The sequence below is a fragment of the Neovison vison genome, chromosome 1 (assembly GCF_020171115.1).
Source record: "Neovison vison isolate M4711 chromosome 1, ASM_NN_V1, whole genome shotgun sequence".
NCBI classification, from domain to species: domain Eukaryota; kingdom Metazoa; phylum Chordata; class Mammalia; order Carnivora; family Mustelidae; genus Neogale; species Neogale vison.
Window position 1 is genome coordinate 243,610,828 of NC_058091.1, and position 16,166 is coordinate 243,626,993.

Sequence of the window (16,166 nt, forward strand, 5' to 3'; positions counted from 1 at the left end):
CCAGGCACTTTACACGCACCATTTCACCTCGGGCTCACCACCGCTCGAGGAGGGCTCCACTCCCCCTCTCACAAAGAAACTGAGGCCCGGAGGAACGGAGGAGTGTGCCCCTGTCCACGGCTGACCACCAGTGGAGCTGACTTTCCAAGGTAGCACTGACTCCCACCCCCCCGCCCCTCAGCCCCCCCTGCCTCTCCAGCGGGCGGGCTTCTGCTCCACCCTGTGACGGGGCTCTGGGAGGCAGTGGGTGCAGGGAAATGGGCTGGGCTGGGCTGGGCTGGGCGGAACTGGTGAGCGCAGAGAAAGAAACCCAAGTGTTCGGAGAGTCCCTGCTTGCTGGGTTAGCCGGTCCCGGCATGTGACTAGGAGGTGGATTCCCAGGTGTGCCGCGCACAAAGCTGCCACAGTCCCTTAACCCCCTTTCCCCACCCCATCAGGGAGCACTATGAGACCTTCCCTGGAGCCCGAGGGGCAGCGCCTGGGGTCATGCCAGAAGCAGCTGGGACATCGGAAAGCCACTCCTCTCTGCATCACTCGACCATATCTGCCAGAGTGCTGGGGCAGGAGGCAGCCGGCTGGGCCACTCTGTGAGTCATAGAGGGGTGTGGGTGACGCCGGGAAGCCGAGCTGAAAATTGACCTTCTCCCTGAGGTCACTGCCAACCCAGTGCCAGTCACGTGGCAAGCCTTAACCAATGGCTTCCAAGGGCTTAACCTGCTTCGAAGGGGGAGAGGGCAGCTGGACATGGGCATGGGCATGGGACGTCACCAGCGGTGGAAGATCCACCAACCCTCTCTACCAGCAAGGAGGCCCAGGGCACAACGTCCCCCAGCAGGGCCAGCACCACGTGATGAAGGCCAGTCCCCAACACAAGCACCCATCTGCCCGCTCTCAGTTGCTAGCAGGCTGGGATGGGATGGCCACACCTTCCCCGGGCGGCATCACTTCCCTCTACCCACCTCGGTAAACACCAGCTTGATTGGCACTCACTTTGAAATCTGAATCTCCGGGATGGAAACCCAGGGTTGTAAGCGATCAGACTTTGTTAATTTTGCCAGGCATCACCCACAGGGTGTGGCCGCCATCAGCCAAACCAGCCACATCTGCTTGCATTTCATCACCAGCATGGTAAAGTTTGACTTTCAGCTGACCTTGAAATTCACAAACTCCAGCAGGGGAGGGGTGGCAGTGGGGGATAGGAGCCAAGTGAAAGCCGCTAAAAGGAAGCAGAAATAAAACAAGCTGGGGCTGCCCTGTGCCCCCCCAAATTAAAACCAAATGAGCATATCAAAGGGCACTTTTCCCAGCTATTTGAGCTCCAACACTCCTCAGCTTTAATCAAGTCCCTGGGAGAGAAAGCCTCAAGTGGCTGTAATTTCCTACCTGCCTTCACCTGCACTGCTTGGACCTGAATCTGGGAGTTATTTGGGGCTGATTTTCCCCGAATGCACAAACCCTTTCACAATGGCTTCTCCCTAAGCCAAGTCCAGCTCTGTAGGCCCTGACAGAGGACGTCTGCTGACCTGAGCTGTCTAGGCCCTGAGGAAGGCAGCAGGATGAAAGGTCGGGGTTCGTTTACCTCTAGGGGGTCTGGAAGGAGAGTACCTCCGTACAGTTCCAGGCTCGGACAGACCAGGTCCCTTGGACAAAGAGGAGGTGGGCTGCCCCAGGTCATTTGCACGGGTGGTAGTGCTGGGAAGAGATTTGGGTCCGTCTGGGCTGTTCCATGATGCCCCTGAGGCCTCTCCAGCTCTGGCATTCACACATCTACTCAAAGACTTCCAGGATGTTTACTCCTGGGGAATCTTCCCTAGAGAAATTACAGCGTCTGTGTTCTGCTGTGAGGCCTCGGAATCCCAGAGCAGAGGGACAGCAGGTGAATAGGAAGCTAGAACAAGTCATGGAAGCACCGTGTTCCAAGCTCCCCTGCCCCACCTACAGAAGAAGAGCTCCAAGAACTTATTTAGTGCCTACTGCATACCAGATGTTGTCATCTCATCCCTTTGCCCACAAGCCTCTGAGACAGGAACTGGGATCATTCTCACTTGATAGATTTGCTCAATGACTACATGACCGCTGGCTGTGTGTTAGGACTGGATGAGACAGCTGGGGCTCGCCTCAAATGAATGAGGAGTCCAGAGGTCCTACTCCAAGTTGGGACCTCAAGCATACCACTATCATTTGTGAGCCGATGCCCACAAATACTCCATTTTTTCTTTCTGGATTTGTCATCCTTCATTCTAAAGGCTACCTTTTTGATCGTGTATTCTAGGAAGCATGGAACTTCAGACAGATGCCTGTGGGCTCGTCGGCCTCGGCTGGACTCCATGGCCAGTATACTGGGCTGGCAGTGGGGATGGCTGTCCTGCCATGGAATGCAGAGGCACCTGTGTCCCGTCTGCCTTGGGGCCACTTGGCCAACACTGGCAGAGTCCCCACAGGGCATCTTAGACCAGGGGCTGGTGGCTGCATGGGTTGGCTCAGAGCCCCAGCTTGATTGAGGTCCTGTCAGCAAGAAAACCCAGCCCCAGACCAATATCTTTCCAGGCTGAGGACCCAGCAGCAAGCCCAGCCCAGGAAGATCTGAGCCCTCGAGCCCAGCTCTGCAGATTCTCTTCCTCCGCTTACTCACCCACACAGTCTGCCCTCCTCCTACTAGCTAGCCCAGAGCTGCGGGCCAGATGGGACACCTCAGACCCTCAGATCCTCTGCACAGAAGAGCCAACACCCAGAGCAATCAAGGGACTCAGCCTCTTGAGGTGGTTCTGTACTATGGGCTTCTGACCCCAAGTCCTCTGCTACTGGCAATGTACATCCCTGGCAGGACAAGGGGCACAGACTTTGATGTCAGCAGGTCTGGCTGCAGATTCTGCTCTGACCTTAACCTCTCCGAAGTCCTATTCCCTCGTGTATAAAGCGGGGATACCGAGGGGTGGCTGGGTGGATGGGTAAGCTGCCGACTCTTGATTTCGGCTCAGGTCAGGATCTCAGGGTCATGAGATCAAGTCCCACTTCGGGCTCTGTGCTCCGCAAGGGAGTGCTTGAGATTCTATCTCTCCCTCTGCCCCTCCCCACCTTGCATTCCCATTCTCTCTCTCTCAAATAGATAAATCTTTAAAAACAAAATGGGGGTACTAACCAGGCAGTGGGGTGGGGTGAGCCAAGCAGCCCACCTTGGAGAAGAGCTGAGAGAGGGCAGAGGTTGCAACAGGTGTGCAAGAAGGCCAGGACACCTTTCTTGGGAAGGAAATAGGAGCAAAGCAAGTGCAGGGTTGGCCCTCTCAATGAGGCTTGTACACGGCACATACCTGGTACACCACTGGCTCTGGTAGGGGCTGCAAGAGAGGCCCCGAAGGGGAGAGACAGAGTAGCAACAAGCATTAAGTACCTACCAAAAACACATGAGATGACAGGGGGGCAACCAAATGCATACAGAGCACTGTCTAGCCCAGGGGAGCTACCGAGGGCCAGCCTGCCCCACAGGACCTTGAACTCTACACTGAGGTTCATTTCCATGGCCGGCCCCAGGGCCCTGTGCTCCTTGGCCAGCTCTTGCCTTCAGACGACAACATGGACCCAGGAGGCATCTCCACGTACTAGGTCACCTCGGCCCACCCCCAACACAAGCCCCTGCCACACTCACAGAACACATCTATGCACTCGAGGCCCTGCCCGGGGCTCTCCCGGTCCTGAGGCTGCATGGGGTTGGGGGGTGGGGGAGAGTAGAGGTGAGGACATGGGGGCAAGCAGCGATCCTGTTAGTCAAGACAACAGATAGTGACCCAAGAGGCCTCACACACATCCAACCAAGCAAGACGACCACTCCCCAGTCAGGAGTCCCTGCAGGGCTGCAGGGTCCCTGGGGAGGATGGACAGCTTCAATCCCACAAGGAAGTGACACTGAAATAACCCAGAGGAGCAGGAAGCCAGCTTCTCCCTGCCCTGTGAACCCCCAGTGAAGCACGGCCCCTGTGACCCTAAACAGAACCACACGGGACATGGAACAGTCCTGTCCCAGGTTCACGTCCAAAGCCTGGCACTTACCAGCTGCAGGTAAGGCCCTGAGTCACAGCTTCTTCACCTGTGAAATGGCAGGGAAGAGTGCACAGGGTTCCCCTGGGGGTGTCGCAGGACCCCTTTCGTGTGCCTGAGTCCTCTGCTGCCAAAAGTCTTCTTGGGGACAGAAAGTCCCTGGATCCAGAGTGTGATGCTGAATGGTCCCAGAGCAGGGACGGTTCTCCTTTACAGGGTGAGCAGGAGTCAAACTGAACAACCTTATGTGGGGTCCATAACGTGGTCACTAAGTGTGGGGGGATTCCTGACCAGGAAGGAAGCCGGTGCCCCGCCTCTGGGATGAGGGTCAAGGGGAGCATCTTTGCCTAGGTGCCTAGGACCATGTTCTTGCTTTGGTTAGACTCCCTTGGGGGAGAAGGACGTGGTCTCTCAGCCCTCAGCGAACAAGGCCACACCTGCCAGGACCTCCGTCCTCAGGCTGCAAACCAGGGCCCAACATGCCACAGAGCAGAGAGCCTGCTGCCCGCAGCCCTGCTCACGCAAGGGCTTCCTGACAGCTACTGGCAGCACCTCTATTACCCAAGGCCGGGCTGGGGGAGGGGAAGGAGGAAGAAAAGCCAATTTTATTTCCTGGGGAGAAACGAGATTGCCGCTGACAGCTGTCCGTAGGAAGGGAAGGCTCGTGCCCGCGTAATCTAAACTGGAGCAGCCCGGGTCTCCCCTCAACCCAGAAATGAGCTTGTTAGAAGAGCCTGGATCCTGGCCGTTTCCCTTGACAGCTTCCTTCCCCTAATACACGCAGCAAATTGGCAACCTGTCCTCGGGCATTTGCATCTGGAGTCCCTGGAGGGAGATATCTCTATTATTCTGTTTTGGATAAAGGAGGCCGTTTGAGATGACAGGTAGCAAACGCCTCTTTAATAAAGCACGCAAGCAGCCACAGAGAGCCAGGCGGTGGAGAGAGGCTTGACAAATAGGTAGATTTGCAACCCGGGAGCATTAGCAGGGCCAGCCAGAGCGGGAAGCAAGGGAATGTAAGGGGCTGAGAGCTAAATCACCCCTTGTTATTCTGCTTTAACCATCTCATGGCTGGAGCCCCTGTCCACACCCCTCCAAGAGACAGACTCAAGCACGGACGCACCAATGGCTTTCCAGCCCAGCATGCACAGGCTGCAACTTGCTTCTGTGAGCTCATCGCCTGCCGTGGTGTGGCACTGCTTCCGTACGGGCTCACAGATATTTCCAGAAGGGTCCCTACCCTTCCCTCATCTCCAGTTCAGTCTCTACTGCCTTTTTTTTTTTTTTTTTTTTTTTTTTTGCAACTACCTCCATTTTAAGAGAGATAAACATTTACTCCATGTTAAATGCGTCTCACCCTAAGTGTCATCCCAAGTCACAGAAGCTCATTGCCCTCCCCTGTTCCATTCAATTCTCTCTCCTCAGGCTCTAGCTTCTCCTCTGTGCTTAATCTGAAAGAGCTGGGCCTAGGACGTTGGGTTCTGTCCAGCGATGTGCAGGCAAGCACTTAACAGCCAGCTCTCTGAGAAAATAAATAAAAACCTGATTTGGAGTGTTTGCCGATTTCTGTGGTGTAAATACTCACACTGGGGCTGACTCCAAGCTTCCTGGGGGGATGTCACTGAAGTCAGCTGCGAAGGAGGACACACAGCCGGTGTGGACGCTGGCCCTAGCACCCTGCGGGTTCTGTTTCTCTTCCCCCGACCCCGGCCACAGTCCCCATGCACACCGGGATCTGTGGTCCACACGTGGACTAGATGGATTTGCACAGGTAACACACCAAGAACTCTTCACCGCTGACGGTTCCAATCCCCACGATATCACCGGAGAATACCCACGTGACGTAGGAACAGTCTGTAGCTAGGCTGCTCCTGAGCTTCTTCCCTGGGAAATGGCAATCCTAGGCAATCCCTGTGGAAGCTGTGGGTTACCTGAGGTGAGGTGCAGCACAGTCCCTGAGAAGGAGGCCAATTCAAAACAGCAGCAAAGCAAGAGTGTGAGCGGGCCGCCGGTGTCTCAAGCAGGCTCTGGCCTCAGAACATACTTCGTGATGCCCTACGCCCCTGATGTGACCCATAGAGACCATGCTGTAGAAGAAATTCCAGCAACCAGTGGGACACAGGACTGTGAGGGCCCCCTGACCCGTGGTGTTGTGTCTCCATGCAACCCCCATGTGCCTACTTCAAATACTCCGAGAATCAGGCAAGACTGTTCTCATGGGAGAAAGCACTCTTGGGGGTCATGTGCTCATAGTTGACATGACTGTACACACTGGCCAAAGTCAGCAAACACAGTGTTGGGGTGCATGACCAAAACCCGAGGGGACGGGTTTTTCCCTGCAAAAAATGGGAGTGGGATCGCTGTTTGCCAGGTCATTTCCTGCAGAACTCCATTTCGATGGGATAGTCATCAGGGCTGTGGGCCAGAGAAGCTCTGATGCATTGGACAGAAGCAAGATTAGACAAAGCTGCCTCAGTTTCCCTACTGCATGTCTCTGTGTAATGCTGTCCTTGAGGAATCTCTGAGAGCCAAGGTAAGATACAGTGCTTCCCAAACTTACTAGACCCTGAAACCTTCCTCCCACACGGCGCCCGCCATGACCAGTGATCCATAAAGCATGTTTGACGAAGGCTGAGGAAGATCTCATGGCTACGAGGCCCTGCCAGGACACCAAGCAGAAGGCGAACCTGCCCGCCCCCGTCCCCACCAAAGGACAGTCACCAAGAGGAGAAGCTGCTCTAGAGACATGGGAATAAGATGCTAAGCCCAGGATCCACTCCAGATCCCACAAATAGGCTTGAACAGGCTTGGGCAAAGCATGGATTATGTAAATACGTATTTGGGGACTTTTTAAACACAGATTATTCACCCAATTAACTCTAATGGCCCCTCAGAGCTGAGAGAGACGATTGTGTAAACATGTGGGGCAGAATGTGGCCTCAGCCCCAAGATTTCCTCAAAAGACGGGGTTTACAAGTCCCCCATAAGAGTTCCCTCTGGGCCCCAACTTGGCAGATAAGTTCATTGCCCGGAAGGGAATTCTTGCCTAAAATATGAAAGGGTAAGAGTAAAAGGAAGGATCCAGCTCCCTTTAAGCAAGCAGGGAGCTCTCTGGGTACAGATTTTATATATTTTTTCATTTGCCATAAAACATACATTGTAAGACACAGAACATCTGGTAGCCTCTGGTAGTCTCACTCTTTCTCAATACAAGGAGGAATTGTAGATTTGTCTCCAGCAGCCGCTTACATTCACGTATTCTAACTGTTTCCCTCTGGATACAGCACAGCTGGGGGACAGGCGGACCCCGGCCCTACGCCAGTGAGGCGGCGGGACCCCCACCCTGGCTGGCTCTGCTGAGACCCAGGAGGCCGAGCACCCCGGCCCCAGCATGGAGCTCAGGAGAAGCTGGGCCTCCTTGCCAACACAGACAGCCATGGAGACCAGGGGACGCATCCAGAGTTGAGTCTGCTAACTGACGAAAGACTAGGGGCTAATTTTACAACCTCGACTAGGACCAAGTCTTCTGGAATCCTCCTGGGCCCTAAGAGGCCGAATGGAGCCCTGGAGTCTGAGGTCAGCCCTGGAGTCTGGCGGGGAGATGAGTTGAGGGCTGGTCTTCCCTTGCCCCCCAACCCACTCTCTGTGCATCCATATGTCATCCTCTCACAAGACCCAAAGACCTGGAGGAGGCATGGTTTTTCCTTCCCCCCTCTCTCACTGCCCATGCCCCACCCATCAGCACACTGACCCCACCTGACTGTAGAAGGTCTCCATGGCTGCCACCCCCACGCCAAGCAGCCACGGCTCTCCCAGGCTCCTCCAGGTTCCTCTCGGTCCTTCTCAGTCTTTTGTCTGTTTTGAGGGGTGCAAAGGTGACATGTCTCTCCCACAACCACAGAGAACTGCTCCTACTACTCTTAGGATGAATACATGAACACAGCTCCTGCCTGATTGGGTCCCACCCACTTACCCTGTTGCTTCCCTCTGCCTAGAACTTTCTTCCTGTCTTTTCCACATCACGTCCCAGCCACCAGAGCTCGGCGTGAGTGGCATTCCCTCCCAGAACAGAGTATGGACTGACTCTCACAACCCTTGGTACCACACACTCCAGCAAAAGTCGTTCCCCATGCCCAGCGCTCGGCCCACGGTAGGTGCTCAGGAAACATTTTTCCGAGTGAGAGGCCTTTTCGGAGACAGCCAGGGGACGGGGCACCCACGGGCCTCACACTAAGAATGGCAGCAGACGCAGGGGGAGAAGAAAGGGCAGGCACATCCTCCCTCGGCTTAGCCCTCCCATCAGCCCTGTGAGGTCAACGCTGATGTGTTTTGGAAACAGACCCTAAGAAGTAACACGCACAGCTGTGAAGTGGTGAAGGCAGGGTATGAGCCCACATCTAGCGGACTCCAAATCCCACGTTCTTTCTGCTGCAGCGTTCTGGCCGGGGAGTCTAACCGGGATGCCGGGGAATCAGTCATCCTGAGCCCAGAGGAGGCAAGGATGGTCCAAGCAGAGAAATCAGCATGAGCAAACGCCTGGCGGCGGGAGGGAGGCCGCCAGCGCATGTGGGAAAAAGAAGAGGTTCAGGGAAGCTGGAGGAAGTCCTGGAGAACACAGAACCGAAGCAGCCGGCGGAGCCTGGGGAAGGAGGCCACCGCTTGCCAGCCACGGGGGCCTGAGTGTTATCCGGGATGGTAGAGAGCAGAACGGAAACCTGTCCCCCAAGCTGGGGACCGTCACCAGCTGCACTCAAGTGAGCCCAGTGCAGACCACTGAGCAGACCAGCCTCCCATCACCAGGTCCAGCCCAGAATGGCCAGGCAGGCATACAAACAAAAGGCAAGTGCTGTATACCTCTCTCTCTCTCTCTCTCTCTCTCAAAAATGGCCCCCAGTTAGAAGCCCTTGAGAATTCAAGGGAAAACATGTCCCACTCCTAGTACAATCTTCTGAGAGCTCCCAGGGCTGACTAGAACAAAGATCCGGGCCCAAAGAGTGTGAGAAGGAACTGCATCCTACGGCCTAATGCCAAACCCCTCAGCCCTCCTATCCAGGAGGCCTTCCAGGTGGAGGGAGCAGTTAAGTTCTGATGCAGCCCCTCCTCTCACCCACCAACCAAGGGCCCTCTCCCCCTGCACAGCACATAAAGCACAGCCAGGTTCACAGCAGCAGGGCCCCATGAGCTCACCAGCCCCTCATCCTCAGTATTTCTCTCTGTTGTGTCCCACCATGGCTGTCTCAGGTCAAAACCGCCCACAGGGTAAATGAGCCCACCTTACCCCACAGAATGGCTAGCCCCTACTGCTCTCCCGGGCCCGAGAGTGCTTCTGTTAGTGTTAATGTACAGCCTAACTCCAGACCCACCAGGCAACCGACATTTCCTGGGAGCCTACTATGCACCATGCACTGATGAGGAGATAAAGTGGTGTGAAATACGGGGCGCCTGGGTGGCTCAGCCAGTTAAGTGTCATGATCAGCTCAGGTCATGATCCCAGGGTCCTGGGATCGAGCACCGCATCAGGCTCCCTGCTTGGCAGGAAGTCTGCTTCCTCCTCTCTCTCTCTCTCTGCTTGCCTCTGTGCCTACTTGTGATCTCTGTCAAATAAATAAATAAAATCTTTTTTTTAATGGTGCGAAATACAGGATTACTGCCTCATTCAATCACCAAGATTTCATCTCATGAAAAATTATAGCAATACAAGCTATAGGGGAAAGTGTAAGTATGTGCAAAAATGGTAATATGGTAATATGAGTGACGGAGAAGATGCCATTGGCCTTCAAAAGAGGGAGAACAGTGGACCTTTGGATTGGGTCAGGGAGAAAAGACTTGACAGAAGAGCCAGAGGAAGATTCAAGCTGAGCCCTTGAGATGAGCCAGCATGGTGATGGGTGATAGAAAGGGAGCTGGCAGGATGGCTGGGCAGAGGAGCCCAGGCCGAAGCCCAAGAGACAGGACTCCCCAGACTAGGATGCAGAACTGAACCCACAGACCTTAGCCAAGTGACTCTGTGACTTGGCGCAGACAGCGCTGTGGGGACATGGCCGTCCCAGAAATTAACGGCTCCACACACACACGTGTGTGTGTGGGTGCATGCGTGCACAAGGACACACACCCTGCACACTGCACCACTGGCCAGTGATGACTCAAATCTGAGGCCAGGGCACTTCTCCCGTGGGAATCAGCCTGCAGGAATACTTGAAAGAGCTACCAGGAGGTGCCTATCTCCACACCGACGCTTATCAAGTCCTGTAAAACTCCCCAAGTGTCAGGCATGAAGACCATTGAAACAGGAGGGCCTGGAGGAGAAGCTTCAGCACGCCAGCCTCCCAACTCTTCCTACAGCTGTTTAGCAAGGCCTGTCCTCAGGGCTGTCCCAGAGTTGCAGAGCGGGCTGGGGTTTTACCTAATATCTTCCTACCACTGTCCCTGGCAGCCAAGGGCTGTTTCAGCTGTGCTTCTTACCCAACGGGCCTCTTTACGGGCTGTGGATTTCAGAGTGTACCCAAGATCACCACCGTATGGGGACCTTCTTAATCTACACATGGCAGGAGTGGACTGTGCGACCAATAAGGACCTGTCTGTTCTATAGCTCTAAGACCTGAAAGAATCCTATAATTCCTCCACTCAGCATTGGGGCAAGAGTTTACCTGGGCATGAGCCTGACCCACTTATTTCTCCGAGGAGACCGCCAGCCAGCCCCGTCTGAGGCAGAATCTTATGTAACCGCTCAGAGACAGGGCACAGATAATCCCATCACCATGCCAACGGGCCGGCTCTCTCCTGACACTGCTTTGGGGATCCAAGGTCAGCGAGCTGAGAGTTAGTCCCAGATCTGACTGTCCTCTAACCATGCCGGGTTTGGGGCAAGTCTCTGCTCCCCCACGGTCTCCGTTTTCAATGATGGGACGTAAGGGCCAGTTACCTTCCAGCTGACACTCTCGCAGCCCCATCTCCCATGTGCCATGGAGAGTGTGGAACGGGGTCACGTTGGGCAGGTCAGAGACGTGAGAAGGACCAGACTCAGAGCCACACACCACTGGGTTTGATTCCTGACTGATCCCACTCACTACCTTTTTGAACCTGTCGAGGTCACTTAGCTGGCAAACCTTGTTGACCCTGGGAATATTAGGACTATACTCCATAGAGTGTTGGGAAACATTTAAGACAAACTATATAAAGTACCAGAAACATAGTAGGAACTCAATATTCAGTGATTATTATTCAAAGCACTTTCATAACCAGAACACAAGCAAACCAATGGACAAGGAAAAATCCATAAACAGATGCAAATACCTATGGGAATTTAGTATATGACATAGGTGGCGTTTCTAGTCAGTGAGTCAGTGGCACTGAAACGGATTTTCTAACAAATGGTGTCAAGACAATGGATTGCTGCTTTTTGTTGGTGGCAAGGTCGGGGAAGGAATGCTTAGACCTATACCTTTGTCCTTAAACTATAAAAAACTCTGGATGGAGCATGGATTCAAATATAAACTATAAAAACTTGCAAGTTCTAGAGGAAAACATAGGTGAATAGTTTTAAAATCCTGCAGGAAAAAGGGATGCTTTTTCAGTGTGCCATTTAAAAAAAAAAAAAAAGGAAGAAAAAGCCATAAAAACCTAAAACTTCTAATTTAAAATCAATCTATGGTTAAATGAACATCAGCACAAGACAGAAAACAAAGTTACTTGTCAACAAAGGTATATGAAGGGCCTGTCGGGCATGCTGAGTACCACTTGCTACATTCCTAATATTCAAAGAGTTCTCAGTATTCAGTTCTTTAAAATGAGTCCCCAGTAGAAAAATGAGCTAAGAATGTCAACAGGCAATTTGTAAAACAAGAAATTTTAAAAATGGCCCCTAAGAATCAAGTCAATGCAAACAAACACAATATATCATTTTTCCACTACCATAGTGGCAAAAAATAAAAACATTAAGCAAACCCAGGTTGCCTGGAGGGTGGAGAAACACACCCTCATGCCTCGTGTGTGCCCTCGGAGGGTGACAATTTGGCATTAGGCATCGAAATGATACATGGGCAGACATTTTGATCCTCCAAAGAGAGTTATCCACAGAGACGGTCACCGAAGTTTGTTTATAACAAAGAAAAACTGGAAACAATCTAAATATGCATGAAGGGAAGACTTGCCAAGTCAGTTGTGATACTCAGAGAACACTCTCCCTGCCTAAACCAGGCAGAGAGGTGGGAAGCCCAAGGCTCCTTCGTGAACGTCACAAGAATGGTGGCACAATGCAATCTAGGAGGGGAGGGCGTGTTGGAGCACGACCCTTGGAAAACAATGGAACAGCTCAACTTTGCCCACTGTGTGAGGGATGGCGTAATGGGGGGAGGCATCCACTCAGTCCCGGGGATCCAATCCAGAGAAGAGGCCGCACGTGTCCATAGGGGACAGCCTCCACACTCCGTGATGGAGGGCAGGAGGTTTGTAAATTACACCCTGGCCACCTGCCCTCCGTAAGTGGGAATGAGAGGGTGGCTGTCTTATGTCTTTGCTCCAACACCTCAGGCAGGAAGACCCCAGATTAATGGGTGGGCACTGAGGGCCCAGCATCTGGGTGCAGACACAGTTACTCACAAACCAAGCCAACCCCCGGGCAACGTCCTGAAGGCACAACCCATACTCTGCCCCAGACACATACACAATCCACCTGTTAGATTAGCCTTGTCTGAGATCTACAGGTCTCCTGGGTCAAGGCTTTTGCTCAGAATCTAGCACTGACGGGCAGATGGGCTTGGGTCACCAGGCCTCAACACTGGGGGTCCCAAGGCAGGGAGAAGGTGGGGCAAGACGGAACCCAGGACCTAGAAGAATATGGTGAGGGAGTTTGGAAACTAAGTCTGACTACCCAAGGAATTCTCAGGCCTTCTATGAAGGAAGTCTCAGCACAGAAACCCCGGCTCAAGCAAAGGTTAAAAAACACACATGCCCACCCCAAGGAGGCAGTCACGTGGGCAAGAAGACTTGGGGGCTGAGGATCTGTTGTGTGATAGCTCTGTGTGCTCCTCTGTGAGAGGGGAGGAGGAGAGGGGGCAGAGTCCTGCCTTCCAGAAGCACAGTCAGGTGGGCATAGGGGCCTCTGCAGAGGTCAGTCAGAGGAGGGAGTGCTCACATTGGCCATCCTGAGGACAGAGTGGCTCCTGAGGCAGAGACCGCAGACAGTTCAGAAAGACCTGAAGGTCTAATCTGGGAAAGAAGCAAAGTCAGCTTCAGAATCCAGTGCAGAAACACCCCCAGGATGAGCCCAAGAAGAGGTCCCTGCCGGGAGGTGGCGAAGTCTGCTCCAGTCAGAAGCGGAGGAGTGAGGGGAGAGAGTATGGGAGTGTAGAAGCAGTACCCGGGGAGCTGCCAAGGACTTGAGGAGCTAATCACTTAGTGATTCTGCTTTGACTGGAAAAAGCCACAGCTGGAATACAGTGAATCACGCAGGCCCACGCCCCTGTGGCAGCCCGCAAGCTTGCCAGCCTTCCTTCCCCAGGTGGGCAACACGCAGTTCCTTCAGGACCCCATGGGGCGGGGCACTCAGCAAACAGGAGGAGAGGAAGTCGACACACACGGGGGCAGTGCCGAGGCCAGCCTCAAGCAGAGGAAGTCGAGGCTGCAGGGGCACAGGTCCCATTATGCCAGAAAACCCTGGCAGCGGGCAGTGGGCACCCTCTGAGGGACTCTACACGGGCCTGACCGGACTTTGGCCGAGTGAGGCCAGAGGATGAGGAAGAGGAGGTGGAAGAGGTTTTACAGGGAGACCATCTGGGTGGAGGAGTGGTGGTGAGCCAGGCCCAGGCAGGGGCTGAGGCCCTGGAGAGGATACAAAGAATCAAGAAACACTTCAGCACCAGGATGGGGGACACAATCCGCCACTCAGGCTGAAAACCTGGACCTTTCTTGCCTCTTCCTCGTGCCCTTGGCCTAACTGGCCTCCCCGGGATGGCGGTCCACGGGAGAGGCAGAAGTGGGAAGGGGTGTGGACAAAGACCATCAGCTTGCATGTGACCTGGAGAGCGCCCCCTACAGGCAGGACACGTGATGCAGCTCTTGGCCACCCACCCCCTGCACACCTCAGAGCCAGGACCTGCCTTCCTCAACACCACCAGCCCTGACTGAAGGCCACACACGTGATGACACGGCACAGGAGCTTGGCCTGAAATGACTAAAGGGAGGACGCCCAGCGGGCAGCTGGAGGTCAGCAGCTACTGAGAGAAGGGCTATTTAGCAAAGAAGGACAGCACCCAGAGCTCTTTTGAGTGCTGACCTGCTGTCTGAGTACTGTCACCATTCTCGGAACTTTGTAGAGATTAACTCTGCCCAGCCTCATGACTGCCCAAGAAGGAAGCCTTCTTATCGTCCCCAGTTTATAGGTGAGGAAACCGTGTCACAGAGAGGTTGAGAAACATGCCAAAAGTCACACAGCTGGAAAGCTATAGCAGGCGGAGTGGCCCCCACTTAATCACTCTGTGATGGAAACTGGGCCAAGGACATGGGAAAATGTACAGAAAGAGAAAAGAAAAGGACCAAGGACAGAGCCCAGGGCTCTAGCCTTGAGCAAAGAGCAACCAAAGGAGATGAGACCACCAGGGGAAAGTCAAGAGCATTGACCCGCCAGGAGGGTGCTCAATATGTGGCCAAGGAAGTCGATGAATTAGTGAGTAAGTGATGCCCGAGGAATTCGGGTGATGCAGACACCATGAAGCGGACGGCTAAAGGAAAGAGGGTGTGTGTGGTCTGTGGTTCCCCACTTCAGATTTGGGACACGACCTGGCCCTTCCCAGCCCACAAATGCAGTGCTCAGTCCAAGACTGGCTGGGCCACAGCAGGCCTCGATCTGCTCTGCATGGCTGCAAACATTTGCTTTCTCTCTCCATCCACTAGGGCTCCTGCTCTATGCCAAGTTCTTTCAAGTGCAGAAAGGATTTGCTCCCCAAACAGTTCACAGCTATTTCTAAAGCTCACATTGCAAGATGTTGCCTATTTATAACCAGAAACGCCTCCATAACCCAACTGGACAAAGAAGAGGCAACTCCTTATTGTCTTTGGTTTTGTTTTAAATAAGAAGAGCTCAGAATTGCGTCCTTGACCGTATCCAAGTTATTCCTTTTCCCCATATATGGTTGGATCCACCGTGTGCCAGGACAAGCCGTGTTTTCCTTATTAAGCAATATACAAAGTTAGCAAATAGAACATGCTCACTGTCCCACACCCCAATCCCAACTGTCCCTACTGGAGCAAGGGCATGACCAAGTTGTAGAGGGTCAGAGGGTCCTGAGGGCAGTGGGGCGCGGACCGGAAAACTGGACTGGGGCCTGGGCAGCCTGGCAGCTCTGGCCGCCATGGACCCAATGTTAGGCATCAGCAGTGGTAGTGCCTCCTGGGTGCCAGGTTCTGCAAAAAGTCCTGGTGGAGCCTCATAACAACCCTAAGAGGTGGGGTATCATTATCCCCATTTCACAGATGAGCAGAGTGAGGCACAGAGAAGCCACATCATCTGTTCAAGGTCCTCCGGCTGGGTGGCAGAGGTGGAGAAGGGCCCATTTCTGTCTGACTGCTCAGTGCATCCTCCTCTCTCTTCCCCAAGGGTCATCTCTCCTCTTGGAGCCTCGGTTTACCCACTTGCAAAGTGAGATGGCTGGAAAAACAATTTCTCCACCCCCAGCAACACATGCATCAGCACTCACCCTCTAACAGGTATCAGAACCTTCCAACGTGTCTGTTGGTCAAGGTCTGGCCTGGATGAAGGCTGGAAGGGGTGTGGACACACAGACCTGCCCACCCCCAGCAGAGTCCTGAGGCCCCAACCAGAGCAGCAGAGTGCCCTCCACCTGTCAGAAACTTAGAACAGTCTCCCTCCACCCACTCAGAGCCTCTCAGATCCCAGGATTTTCCCAGTCCTTCAAGACCTCCTCCTCTAGGAGCTATTCTGCCCCTCAGAGCCCACACCATGTCCACAGCCTGCTGTCTGAGCCCCCCCCCCCAGCCTGCCAACCTTGGATGCCCAGGCCTGGAATTTGAAACCTAGGATACACGGGGCAGAGGGGATGCCTATGGCATTAAATGGTAGGGCCTGGGGGTGCCTGGGTGGCTCAGTCAGTTAAGCAGCTGACCATGATCCCAGGGTC